A 14,381-nucleotide genomic window follows, 5' to 3' on the forward strand; every position below is an offset into this window, starting at 1 on the left:
TGCGAATGTTCTCGCAAACGTAGAATGCACACAAATTATTCCCCGACGCCTGCCTCATGGCCTTTACGAGAATGGAATTGAATCAGATAATGATTAATCAAGCATGATAATTAATTAATGATATTGAAAGAAGAATTAAAGAGATGGTAGCTAGCTAGTACTACTTAATTACTTACCTTGGGTCGATGCCAAAACAACTTTTTTGGCCACGTGCCTGGAGTCACCTTGATGAACTTTGCCCATGCCCTGCCCGCTGGCAAAGAAAATTAATAAAGGGGTTATTAAATAGTTCATATCATGAACTAATAGTTAATAATGATTGAAATTACCTGTTGACTATCCCCTTCACGATGGTGTAGTCTTTATCTTCTTTAGTTAGTGAGTCCAGTAATTCAACTTTTCCTTCCTCAACTTTAATGTCTAACAAGACCCAGTGACAACTGCATACGCACACCTTTGCATGTCTTAATTAAGCGGGCATGTGCATAAAATTAATCAACTACGGTAAACCGTATACACTTAATTATTAACATCTAGCTAGCTAGTAAGCAAAAACAGAATTTGTAGTAGAAGACAGTGTCACTCACAAAAAGTTGTAAGGAAGTAGTATATCTTCATTGGTATTGAGGCGCTTCAAGAACTCTAGCATGCTTTCCTCTACAGCAGCTTGACAATGTTCAATCTGCCATATGTCCTCATTAATGGTATTTGGGTCAATGAACCCAACGCCATAGCGTCCAAATTTTTTCATTTCATACATCTTCATCCGGCATATAATACCACAGAAAAAGAATATAGTTAGGATAATTACATGTAATGATTGATCAAAATTATCACTACATAACTGGCTTGAGACTTAAATTACAGAAAGAAATCACTTACAGACAATAGCAACTGACGATAGACTTGTCGAGTGCGTCTTGATTAAATAACTGAAATAGTTCTGGATACTCAATGGCCAGAGCTTTCTCATCACTAGTAGAAAAGGGGGCAATGGTCCAGGCCGGGTCAGCCCATTAGTCCCGGTTCAATCCAGAACAGGGACCAATGGGGGCATTGGACCCGGTTCGTGAGCCCCGGGGGCCGGCCGGGCCACGTGGGCCATTGGTCCCGGTTCGTCTGGACCTTTTGGTCCCGGTTGGTGGGACGAACCGGGACCAATGTGCCTTGCTCCTGGCCCACCACCATTGGACCCGGTTGGTCGCCTGAACTGGGACCAAAGGCTTCCCTTTAGTCCCGGTTCAAGCCACGAACCTGGACCAATTAGTTGCCTATATATACCCCGCGAGCAGAGCACTCTCACTGCTCTGTTTTTCGTGGCATGGGAGGAGGGAGCTTTGTGGTGCTCTAGCTCACCTCCTATGCACACGAGGTGTTCGATGGAATGCCCGAGCCGCACTACTTAAGCTTTCTCCTCTCCAAGCTCCACCTCCAAGATCCATTTTCCTCAATATTTGTCTAGGTTTAGCGGTCCGTCACGTCCCATCCCCGTCTTCACCGCCGTCGATCGCCCGCGCCGATCTCGTCGCCGGCACCACCGTGGTGAGCCTCTTACTTGTATGTTTATATAGATACTTGTATAATTTTCTTACTTTTATTATTGCATCTTATATAGTGCGATGGTTTTGGTATCCGCCCCCGTCGGCCCTCGTCCTGTCTATGATTTGGATGTGGTATATATTATCTTTTCATAACTATTGGTTCATTTATTGTTTATGACAATTATGCCGACCAACGTGATATAGATTTTATTTATCTAGGAGGTTGTTGAACCGGAAATTCCAACCGACCCTATTGTCGAGAGGTTAAATTTAGTTGAAGTAGAAAACAATTTGTTGAAAGAAAAAATTAGAAAAATTGAGGAGGAGAAGATGATATTGGAGTTGCATGTTGTGGATGTCGTCGATGATTACAAGATCAAAATGGATGCAATGCGCTTGAAGATTTGAAAGTTTAGAAAATATGCCATTCATACCGAGGCTTGGTATCATTATGCCGTTGGATCAGTTGTTACATTGGTTGCGATTATGATCGCATTTGTTTTTGCATTGAAATGTTTTACATAGTTTCAGTGTATGGTTTAATTAATTTAGATGCTCTGCAGAGCTTTATGTTGTTAGATGAGAACTATGTATGTACTTTGGTTTTAGTGTGATGATGAACTTCTATTAATTTGGTTTTAGTGTTCTGTAATGATTTTTGACACACTTAATTATATATAATGCACGCAGATGAACCGGCAATGGATGCACGGTTCAAGACACACCTCCGAGTACATTAAGGGCGTGCATGATTTTCTCGAAGTGGCTGAGGCAAACAAGAAGAATGGTTTTACGTGTTGTCCATGCCCTATATGTGGGAATACGAAGTCTTACTCTGACCGGAAAGTCCTCCACACCCACCTGCTTTACAAGGGTTTCATGCCACACTATAATGTTTGGACGAGGCACAGAGAAATAGGGGTTATGATGGAAGACGGCGAACAAGAAGAGTACGATGACAACTATGTGCCCCCTGAATACGGTGATGCTACTGAACATCAAGAGGAACCAGATGATGTGCATGATGATGCTGCAATGGGCGAAGCTACTGAAGATCAAGAGGAACCAGACGATGTGCCCGATGATGATGATCTCCGCCGGGTCATTGTCGATGCAAGGACGCAATGCGAAAGTCAAAAGGAGAAGCTGAAGTTCGATCGCATGTTAGAGGACCACAAAAAAGGGTTGTACCCCAATTGCGAAGATGGCAACACATAGCTCGGTACCGTACTGGAATTGCTGTAGTGGAAGGCAGAGAATGCTGTGCCCGATAAAGGATTTGAGAAGCTACTGAAAATATTGAAGAAGAATCTTCCAAAGGATAACGAATTGCCCGACAGTACATACGCAACAAAGAAGGTCGTATGCCCTCTAGGATTGGAGGTGCAGGAGATACATGCATGCCCTAATGACTACATCCTATACCGCGGTGCGTACAAGGATCTGAACGCATGCCCGGTATGCGATGCATTACGGTATAAGATCAGACGAGATGACCCTGGTGATGTTGACGGCGAGCCCCCCAGGAAGAGGGTTCCTGCGAAGGTGATGTGGTATGCTCCTATAATAGCACGGTTGAAACATCTGTTCAGAAACGGAGAGCATGCCAAGTTGATGTGATGGCACAGTGAGGACCGTAAGAAAGACGGGAAGTTACCGTACAAGAGGTCCAAGGAGGAAAACAATACGATTGTGCGGACCCACGTGAAGGACTTCTTTGAAGGGGTGAAAGCAAAGAGACATCCACCTCTGGAGGAGAAGGTAGATCCGGTGAAAGCAAAGCGCACTATCGATGCCCTGAGGAAACCACCAAAGTCTCCGCCGAGAACCAACTATGAGTGCATTACTGAACAGACATATCTCCAAGCCAAGCGGTCGGGAACTACTGTCAGTGATAAAAGGTTAAAAGAACGAGCAAAGGGGAAAAACTTGCCCAGCTCGGCGAACAAGCACAGCAATCGTGTCCCCTGCTCAATGTGTCTAATGCTCCGGGGACGGTGCCCGGTTATGGCAATCTTGAAGATTACCTGCCTGACGATGCACTTCCTGATTTCATGGCGGTGGACGAACACAGATACGAGTACGGGAAGCCTATCGTCAAAGATGAAAAATCTCTGACAACAATGATGCGAAGATTCCATAGTTGGTACATGAAAACCTGCAGAGAGTCTGAGGGGACGAACAGTTTGTATCTGAACATTAAAGAGGAGCACGACCTCGTTTCAAATGATCTGTTGTGTGTTCCATTTGAGGAGTTCTTCGAGTTCTTCAATCAAAAGGCCCTCGATAAATTAATGGTCTTTTGCTACTGCCTGTAAGTACTATTTCTGTCACTAAGTCTCTATATATAGCTCGGCTCTTTCATTGCATGTATTTATAATTAATTATCCTCAATATATTATGCAGATTGAAGATCGTCGAGTGCAAAAAACAAGAAATTTATGATATTGGGTTCATTAGCACAAATATCATAGATGTATTTCTGGTTGAAAAGAATGTCAAAGAGGCCGAGGACAACTTGCTACAATCGTTGATCAAAAATCAAAACAAAGATACCATACTCTTTCCTTACAACGGCCCGTGAGTGTTACTGTCGTGTGCATATTCGGTTTCCCTTATTACTCAAGCGAGGTTATAGTAATGTAATTGATGAGTTATGCATGCGTGCGCAGGTACCACTATATTCTTCTGGAGATTAAGCTTGAGCGTGGACTAGTAACCGTCTTAGACTCGAGACGGAAAGATCCCAAAACCTATGTGGACATCACTGAAATGCTCAGCAAGTAAGTTCAATCGATCATTATCGCACCATATCGGCAACTTTTTGTTCATTTCCTGATATCTCAAGTAATAATAATTATTTTCTTTTTCTTGCAGGGTTTGGAAACAGTTCACCGCAGAAGCTCCGGGACTGCCGAAGGAGCTGCGATATACATACCCGAAAGTAAGTGCTACTGGCTAGCTAGTTGCGCGCATCTCCCGTTGATTCTATATCTATACTTTCATCAATGCCATTTATAATGCTTCATTATCAGTTTGATTGACCTATATTTCTCGTAAAGTGCTTGTGGCAGGAGGAGGGGAATGATTTTTGTGGATACTACGTGTGCGAGTTCATCCACACCACGACTTTGAAAAACAAGCGGGGCTACTCTAGAAGACAATATGAAGTGCGTAAGCAATAATATTCACAATTTCATTTTATTACACCATCATTTCTGTTGACTTTCATTCATATATATGTATTAATTAACCCCCTTCTTCAAATTAGACGTGGCAGATGTGGGATGAACTCCTAGAACCAGATCGCATGAAAGCAATTCAAGAGGAATTGGCGGGATTCTTTCTTGAACACGTCATCAGTAAAGCCGGAGAATACCTTGTGGAAATTGATTTCAAATGCTAGGGGTTTGTGTAATTAATAGATCTTATACATATTGTACATGTATGTAGCCAGTAGCGTCGGATACATGATACGAAAACTTGTTGTTTGAATAATCTCTCGGAGAAGGAGAGGTCGATCGATCACTTCTCTCGGTATGCATGACGAACTTCTGTACTGAATGGTTCTCTCGATCACTTATGTATATATAGTACGTAGTGTCGACCAAGCACGGACATAAGAGAGGACACTTCTCTCTATTAATTAGCTAGCTAACACAATATATGAAACACCTAAATTAACCCCCCAAAACCCCCAACCCCCCTCCTTTTAAAAAACAAAAACCCCAGCCACTGGAATGCAGACGCGTGAATGCCTTTTGGTCCTGGTTGGAGCCACCAACCGGGACCAAAGGCCCCCTGACTGGGCTCGGCGCACAGGGCCACGTGGAGGCACATTGGTCCCGGTTCGTGTTTGAACCGGGACTAATGGGTGGAGGTATTAGTAACGACCCATTAGTCCCGGTTCATGAACCGTGACTAAAGGCCCTTACGAACCGGGACTAATAGGTGTTTTTCTACTAGTGCATGGTAATAATGCTAATGCTTGACATTCACCATGAGGGACTCTCGATTGGAAATCTTGGTAATGTTCATGTACCATTAATGCAATTGATACATTCTCGTTGGGAGGTCCTTGACCTTGTCTGGATGGACCAAAGGTTTGCCCCGGACATATTGCCATGCTATTTCCGATTCTTTAAGCGTAGGCATGGGCTCGATTTCGAGGAGTTGTCCAACAGAGATATTGTGCATTTGAGCCTACATTATATGATCCTCTGTTATTACCACATCGCCATGCTGGGGAACGCTAACGGTTTGCCCACAATAATATTTGGCGCGCGTACTACTCCTCTCATGTGTTGTTGGCACAACAAGCGGGGGGATCGCTTGCGCCGCCTGTTCTCCCAACTGGGGAACGGTTTTCCCGCATTTTTTGCCAGCTGCTTGTTGGCTCGAGCTTGAGCTCACTTCCTTCTGTAGTCGTGCTCGATGTGCCTTCCTGATTTGGCGCTCATAGTCCGAGTGAATAGGCTTGGGAGCTGGTTCTCTAGCCATACGAATGAAGTGGTCAATTACTTTCTCAAGCACTTTCTCCTTTGGCGGCGGTGCCGGTTTCGGTCCAAAATGGGCGTCCACTTGGGCTTGCAATATGGCTGCGTTTTGCTCCTTAGTCATTTCGTAAGGCCTCTGAGGAAGAGGAGCGAGGCTTCGACCATATTTATATCACTTGCCTTTGCCTGTACTTCCTGAACTACCTCGACTCGTACCGCTACGCACCAAAGCTGCGGGATGTCTCTTCTGCGATTGCTGAGACGGCGGTGATGGCTGACGTGGAGTTGGACCAGGAGAAATGGCCTGACGATGTGCCAGACTTGAAGCAGGAGGTGTGGCCTGACATGGTGCCGGACTTGAGACTGGAGAAGTGGCATGACGCTGTGCCGGGCTTGAAACCGGAGGAGTTAGCTCACGTGTTCGGGGACCTTGGAGGAGGTGGCGGACTTCGAGGAGGAGTCGTCTCACGCATTCGTGGACTTGGAGGAGCGGGAATCTGCTGACTCGGTGGCGGACTTCGAGGAGGAGTCGGCAGACGATGCAGTGTCAGTGGACTTCGAAAGATGATGCAATCCTTTCTCCATAGGATGATACGATGTATGGCCTCTCCCAGTGTGCGCTCGTCTTCACCTCCAGGAATGTCAAGTGTTAGCCCCGAATATGGGTCCACCACTTCATCAACCATGACACGAGCATAGCCCTCTAGAATCGGGATGCAATGGTAGGTTGCTTTGGGGGTAACTGGAAAAGCAACGCTGTCCACGACCTTCATGGATATGTTCATCATTTTGGAGTGTAGCTCATAGTTAGTGTTCTCTATGACGTCATCCACAGGGTATGTATCCAGCAGTGTGTCGCCCGGGGCAGAACCAACGCTGCTTCTCGGCATGGATGGGACGGTGCTATCCAATGCTGGACGATCATCCGCTTGCTGCTACCGCTGCTGAGACCCCCTTTCCTGGCTAAGTGAGTCGATCTGCTGCTGCTGCTACTGGAATTCGAGTGCCAGGTCTGCGTGCCTTGATTCTAGGCCTTGAAGGCGTTATGTGTCCTTCTTCCTCTGCTCCTCCTCCAACTTCCTCTTCTTCTCCTCCTCCATCTTCTTTCTTCCACGGGACCTGTAGTCATTATTCCAGTCCGAAAAGCCCTCATACCAGGGAATAACGCCCTTGCCTCGTGTTCTTCCCGGGTGTTCAGGATTTCCCAGGGCGCGCGTAAGCTCGTCGTTCTCTCTGTTGGGCGTGAACTCCCCCCTTCGAGCTTCTTCTATTGCGTCAATTATCTTTTGTTCGGCTCCTTTTAGACTTGCCTTTCGTGAAACTTTGCCTGTCTTCTGGTCCAACGCTCCCCCATGCGCATAGAACCAAGTTCTTCACTTGGGGGGGCCAGTTCCTTGTAACCGGAGTGACCCCTGCATCCTCCATCTCTCGCTCAGACTTATCCCACTTAGGCAATCCTACCGCGTAGCCACCTGGACCCAGCCTATGGAACTGTGTCTTTCTTGCGGCATTTGCCTTGTTTTTCATCGACCGTTCCTTAGATAATTCTGAATCCTTGAAGGTCATGAAATCGTCCCAGTTCTCTCTTTGCTTCTCCAGTGTTCCCCTGAAATCTGGAGTCTTCCTTTCATTAGCGAGGTAGTTGGCCCATACAGTTTTCTTGTGGGTGTTGAATGCAATTGCCATCTTCTTAAGAGCAGCAGCCTTGACTTTCTTCACATATGCTTCAGTGAAATGATCTGGTAGGGTGAAATGTTCCATCAGAGATTTCACCAGGTCTTTTTTGGCTATGTCGTCGACCCAAGTAACACGTGGACGTTTAGTCTTTGGCTCTTTCCATTCTTGAATGGAGATCGGGAGTTTGTCCTTCACAAGAACTCCGCACTGACGAGTCCACTTGTCCGCAACGTTCTTAGGCGTGAGGGGTTCGCCACTAAGTTTGATGTATTCGATGTGGTACTTTACACCATCCTTCAACATTCTGCCCGGGCCTCACTTTGTCTTGCTGTCTGTAGAAGCAGATTTGCTCGATCCGGAGGGCTGAAAGAAGAAAGATTGATTCGTTAATATATCTTCCATAAAAAAACATGTGATGATCACCATGATGCATGCTTATATAAATATACCTCGCCGGTAGTCTTTGTTATTTGAAGATCAGCATTGTCTGTGTCATCACAAACATTGTCTGTGTCATCATAATCATAATCATAGTTCATGACTTCATCAGCTCGGTCGTCGAGATCGAATATCTTTTCATCACCCTCTTCGGTATTGTTCAGATATTGGGAGCCGTCATCTGCTTCATTCAGATCATCTAGCCTGTGAGGGCCGCGTATGATGTCGAACAATTCCTCTTCTCTCTCTCTGCCGGTATTGTCAGCCATAGCTTTTACTTTACTAATACAGAAGAAATATAAAACAATTTAGTATTCAAATTACAATGCATGGTTGCAATTAATCAATAAGGAAAAACTGAATCTCGAATACATCGTCTCGAATATATAATGTCGAATACATCATTATCTTAATATATATAATCTCGAATACATCGTCTCGAATATTATATATCGAATACATCACTGGCTAGGTACCTATCAAAGATAGAGTACTACAGAAGAATCTAGGGCGCCACTCGCAGTTCCTGGGGCGCGGGCGGTGGACACCCAAAGAGAAGGAACCATCACAGGATCATATCTCCGGTCATCTGCCCAAAGAACCCGCCAAGTAGTGGAGAACCTGACGTCATCCATAGCAGCCATGTAGCGATGGACGTGCTCGTCTTCCTCCCTGACACAGCGATGCACCACCTACGGCAGGGCCGGCTGCCTCTGCACCGAATGTGGCCCACGCGAACGCCACCAAAGAAGATCAGGGTCGATGACGGGACCCGAGGTCGGGTTCCTCACCAAGCGGCGCGCCCCTCCAGGTAGCACCTCCCAGTGCCAGCCCGGCGGAGCCCAGTCCCGGCCATGGGTCCCCTGAAGCAGGACGTCGTCACGAACGGGTCGACGGCGAGGATGCGGGCCAGGAATATCGTCGAGAACAAATACTATATGCCCGCAAAAAGTAACATTTTTTGAATGATTGGATTGTGATAACTAAAATTCTATATATATGCAAATTCTAACAATTTGACATTAATCTAATTCATCTAACTAAAACTAATTCTAAAATTTCCTGATTATATAACTAACATTTCCATAAAGATTCTAATATTTATATAACTAAAAACAGAAAAATTGCTAACATTTCTATAAATATTTCTATAACTAAAAAACAGAAAACATTTATAACAATTCTATATAACTAACATTTATAATATTTATATAACTAAAAAACAGAATAATTTCTAACATTTCTATAACTAAAAAACAGAAAAAAATTATAACAAACAAACTAATGTGTGTGTGTAGTGTGTGTGTGTGTGTGTGTGTAGTGTGTGTGTGTGTGTGGACATGGCGGCTAGGGCGAGCTCACCGGCGAGGCGACGACGGGGCGGCGACGACGGGGCGACGAGACGGTCACATCCCAGATCTTTGGGTGTGAAACTTTTTCTTCGCGTCTGTCCCTTTGCGCCGTAGCCATGGAAAATCTTCATCATTTAACTGGATGCTCGGGTCAATATTCACTGTGAATGGAGCAATTTCATCAAAATTTTCATAATCTTCTGACATGTCTTTCTTGTCATCCACTCCCACGATGTTTCTTTTTCCTGAAAGAACTATGTGGCGCTTTGGCTCGTCGTATGATCCATTCACTTCCTTATCTTTTCTTTTTCTCGGCCTGGTAGACATGTCTTTCACATAAAAAACCTGCGCCACATCATTGGCTAGGACGAATGGTTCGTTTGCATACGCAAGATTTTTGAGATCCACTGTTGTCATTCCGTACTGTGGGTCTTCCGTTACCCCGCCTCGTGTCATATTGACCCATTTGCACTGAAACAAAGGGACCTTCAAATCACCTGATCCATAGTTAAGCTCCCATATGTCCTCTATGTAACCATAATATGTTTCCTTTCCCGTGTTGGTTGTTGCATCAAAGCGGACACCACTGTTTTGGTTGGTGCTCTTCTTATCTTGGGCGATCGTGTAAAATCTATTCCCATTTATCTGGTACCCTTTGAAAGTCATTATATTCGAAGATGGTAACTGGGACAGCGAGTACAGGTCATTTTGAATATCGCTATCATTCAGGGCACGTTTCTGCAACCAACCGGCAAAAGTCCTCATTTGTTCGCGTGTAATCCAGTCGTTAGACTTCTCCGGGTGTTTGGACTGTAGAAAATTCTTGTGTTCCTCCATATATGGAGCCACCAAGGTGGAATTCTGTAGAACTGTGTAGTGTGCTTCAGTGAGAGAATGCCCGTCCATACATATTATTTGATGCCCTCCTAGCGTGCCTTTTCCTTCCAGTCTGCCCTTATGCCGCGATTCAGGAACACCAATCGTCTTAAGGTCAGGAATGAAGTCAATACAAAACTCAATGACCTCCTCATTTTCATGGACCTTCGAGATGCTTGCTTCTGGCCTAGCATGGTTATGAACATATTTCTTCAAGACTCCCATGAACCTTTTAAAGGGGAACATATTGTGTAGAAATACAGGACCCAAAACGTTAATCTCTTCACAAAGGTGAACTAGGACGTGCGTCATGATGTTGAAGAAGGATGGTGGGAACACCAACTTGAAACTGACAAGACATTGCACCAAATCATTCTGTAACCTTGGTATGATTTCTGGATCGATTACCTTCTAAGAGATTGCATTGAGGAATGCACATAGCTTCACAATGGCTAATCAAATGTTTTCCGGTAGAAGCCCCCTCAATGCAACCAGAAGGAGTTGCGTCATAATCACGTGGTAGTCATGAGACTTTAGGTTCTGGAACTTTTTCTCTGCCATATTTATTATTCCCTTTACATTCGACGAGAAGCCAGACGGTACCTTCATGCTGAGCAGGCATTCGAAGAAGATTTCCTTCTCTTCTTTGGTAAGAGCGTAGTTGGCCTGACCCTAATGTATGCCGTCTCTTCCTTGCATACGTTGCTGGTCCTCCCGTGCCTCTGGTGTATCTTTTGTCTTCCCATACACGCCCAAAAAGCCAAGCAGGGTCACGCAAAGATTCTTCGTCACGTGCATCACGTCGATTGCGGAGCGGACCTCTAGGTCTTTCCAATATGGCAGGTCCCAAAATATAGATTTCTTCTTCCACATGGGTGCACGTCCATCAGGGTCCTTCAGAACAGGTTTTCCGGCAGGACCCTTTCCAAAGATTACCTCCAAATCCTTGACCATATCATGTACATCAGCACCAGTACGGTGGCGAGGCTTTGTCCGGTGATCCACCTCACCTTTTAAATGCTTGCCTTTCTTTCTTACGGGATGCCTTGTCAGAAGAAATCAACGATGTCCCAGGTACACATTCTTCCTACAACTATCCAAATATATACTGTCGGTATCATCCAAACAGTGTGTGCATCTGCGGTATCCCTTGTTTGCCTGTCCTGAAAGGTTACTAAGAGCAGGCCAATCATTGATGGTCACGAACAGCAACGCCTTTAGGTCAAATTCTTCCTGTCCGTGCTCATCCCACGCACGTACACCTGTTCCATTCCACAGCTATAATAGTTCTTCAACTAATGGTCTTAGGTACACATCAATGTCGTTGCCGGGTTGCTTAGGGCCTTGGATGAGCACTGGCATCATAATGAACTTCCGCTTCATGCACAACCAAGGAGGAAGGTTATACAAACATAGAGTCACAGGCCACGTGCTATGGTTGCTGCTCTGCTCCCCAAAAGGATTAATGCCACCTGCGCTTAGACCAAACCATACGTTCCTTGCGTCACCTGCAAACTCCTCCCAGTACTTTCTCTCGATTTTTCTCCACTGCGAACCATCAGCGGGTACTCTCAACTTTCTGTCTTTCTTACGGTCTTCTGCGTGCGACCGCATCGCCTTCGCATGCTCTTTGTTTTGGAACAAACATTTCAACCGTGGTATTATAGGTGCATACCACATCACCTCGGCAGGAATCTTCTTCCTGGGGCGCTCGCCCTCGACATCACCAGGGTCATCGCGACTGATCTTATAACGCAATGCACCGCATATCGGGCAAGCGTTCAAATCCTCGTACTCACCGCGGTAGAGGATGCAGTCATTAGGGCATGCATGTATCTTTTGCACCTCTAACCCTAGAGGGTAGATAGCCTTCTTTTCTTCATACGTACTCTCGGGCAATTCATTGTCCTTTGGAAGCATATTCTTTATCATTACCAGCAACTTTCCAAATCCCTTGTCAGATACACCATTCTCTGCCTTCCATTGCAGCAATTCAAGTGTGATGCCCAACTTTTTTTTGTCAGCTTCGCAATTCGGGTACAACAATTTCTTGTGATCCTCTAACATGCGCTGCAACTTTGTCCTCTCCAGATCACTTGCGCAGTTTCTCTTTGCATCGGCAATGGCCTGACCTAGATCATTAGCGGGCTCATCTGATGCCTCTTCTTCCCACATTGCCGGCTCAGCTTCTTCCCCCATTGTTGTATCATCGTATTTAGGGAACCCATGGCCAGGATAGCCATCGTCGTCCTCTTCTTCTTCATTGTCTTCCATCATAACCCCTATTTCTCCGTGGTTGATCCAAACATTAAAGTGGGGCATGAAACCGGACTTAAATAGGTGGATGTGAATGGTTTTTTCTGTAGAGTAACTGTGACCATTCTTACAACCAGCACATGGACAAGGCATAAAACCATCTGTCCGCTTGTTTGCCTCAGCGGCCCGCAGAAAAGTATGCACGCCATTAATGAACTCGGGAGAGCATCGGTCATCATACATCCATTGTCGGCTCATCTTCATTACACAACACCAAATAGACCAAATTAATACAAGTTCATACATAAAGTTCATACATAAAGTTCATATACAACACTTAATTAAATGCAACATACAAATAACTCTCTAGCTAAAGAATTTAAATGCAACAACAAATGCGATGAAGATCGCAACTAAGGTAACAATTGATCCAACAGCATAATGATACCAAGCCACACTATCAATGGCATATTTTCTAATCTTTCTAATCTTCAACCTCATTTTCTCCATCTTGATCTTGCGATCATCAACGACATCGGCAACATGCAACTCCAATTCCATCTTCTCCCCCTCAATTCTTTTCAATTTTTCTTTCAAATACTTGTTTTCTCTTTCAACTAAATTTAACCTCTCGACAATAAGGTCGGTTGGAATTTCCGGTTCACATACCTCCTAGATAAAAATATCTATGTCAACTTGATGGGCATAATTTGTCATAAACACGACATGCAACAACTAGTTTTAAAAGAGAATATACCACATCCGAATCATAACAAGGACGAGTGCCGACGGGGACGGATATCAAAACCATGGCACTATTTATAACAAACAACGTACGGGTAAGATAATTATACGAGTAATTATATATCCAAATCACACAAACATCAATTTGGTAATGTAAAACATTCATGAACAAGAGCCTCACCACAAGGTGGTGCCGGCGACGGGACGGTCCGGGCGATCGATGGTGGTTATGACGGAGATTTAGGAGGCACTAAGTAAACCACACCTACATATGCAAACTAAGTGTTATTTTGACCTCAAATTACATATAAATCAAATACTAGCAAATATAATTCCTCCCAAATTAATCACTATACAAAGCATTGCAAGATCTAATGTAGCAATGAGAGTTGAAAGGACAAAGTTGCTAACCTTTATGATCATTTGAATGGATGGGGGCCTCCAAATCTTGACAAATTTTGGGCAAAATTTGTGAGGAGCTCGAGGAGAGAGGGGGAAGAACAGAGGAAGTGAGAGGAAAGGGGAAGAAACAGTGGCTCGGGTGGACGAAGGGTTTATGTACGTGGACCTTTTGTACCGGTTCGTGCTAAAGGTGCTGGACGGGCCGCAGACTGACAACACCCAGCCACCACCCTCTTTAGTACCGGTTCGTGGCACGAACCGGTACTATAGGTTTGCCATGAACCGGTACTAATGAGAACGGCCGGCTAGCCGTTGGAACCGGCACTAACGGACACATTAGTGCCGGCTCAAAACCAAACCGGCACTAACTGTCTCATATTAGGTCCTTTTTCTACTAGTGCGCGGAGTGACGCGGTGTCGCATGCGGAGGCGAGTCCGTAACATGACTTGCCCCCGCACCGCACCGAGGGGCATAGTTGTACTGACACATCTTCCTTGTATGGACTTTCCCCCATTATCTATCTTAGGGAGTGTGTGGGTGCGTGTGGGAGGGGAACCGAATAACCGCACTGCGCCTGTCAAACGAGCACACTGCCGCG

The sequence above is a fragment of the Triticum dicoccoides genome, chromosome 6B (assembly GCF_002162155.2).
Source record: "Triticum dicoccoides isolate Atlit2015 ecotype Zavitan chromosome 6B, WEW_v2.0, whole genome shotgun sequence".
Taxonomy (NCBI): Eukaryota; Viridiplantae; Streptophyta; class Magnoliopsida; order Poales; family Poaceae; genus Triticum; species Triticum dicoccoides.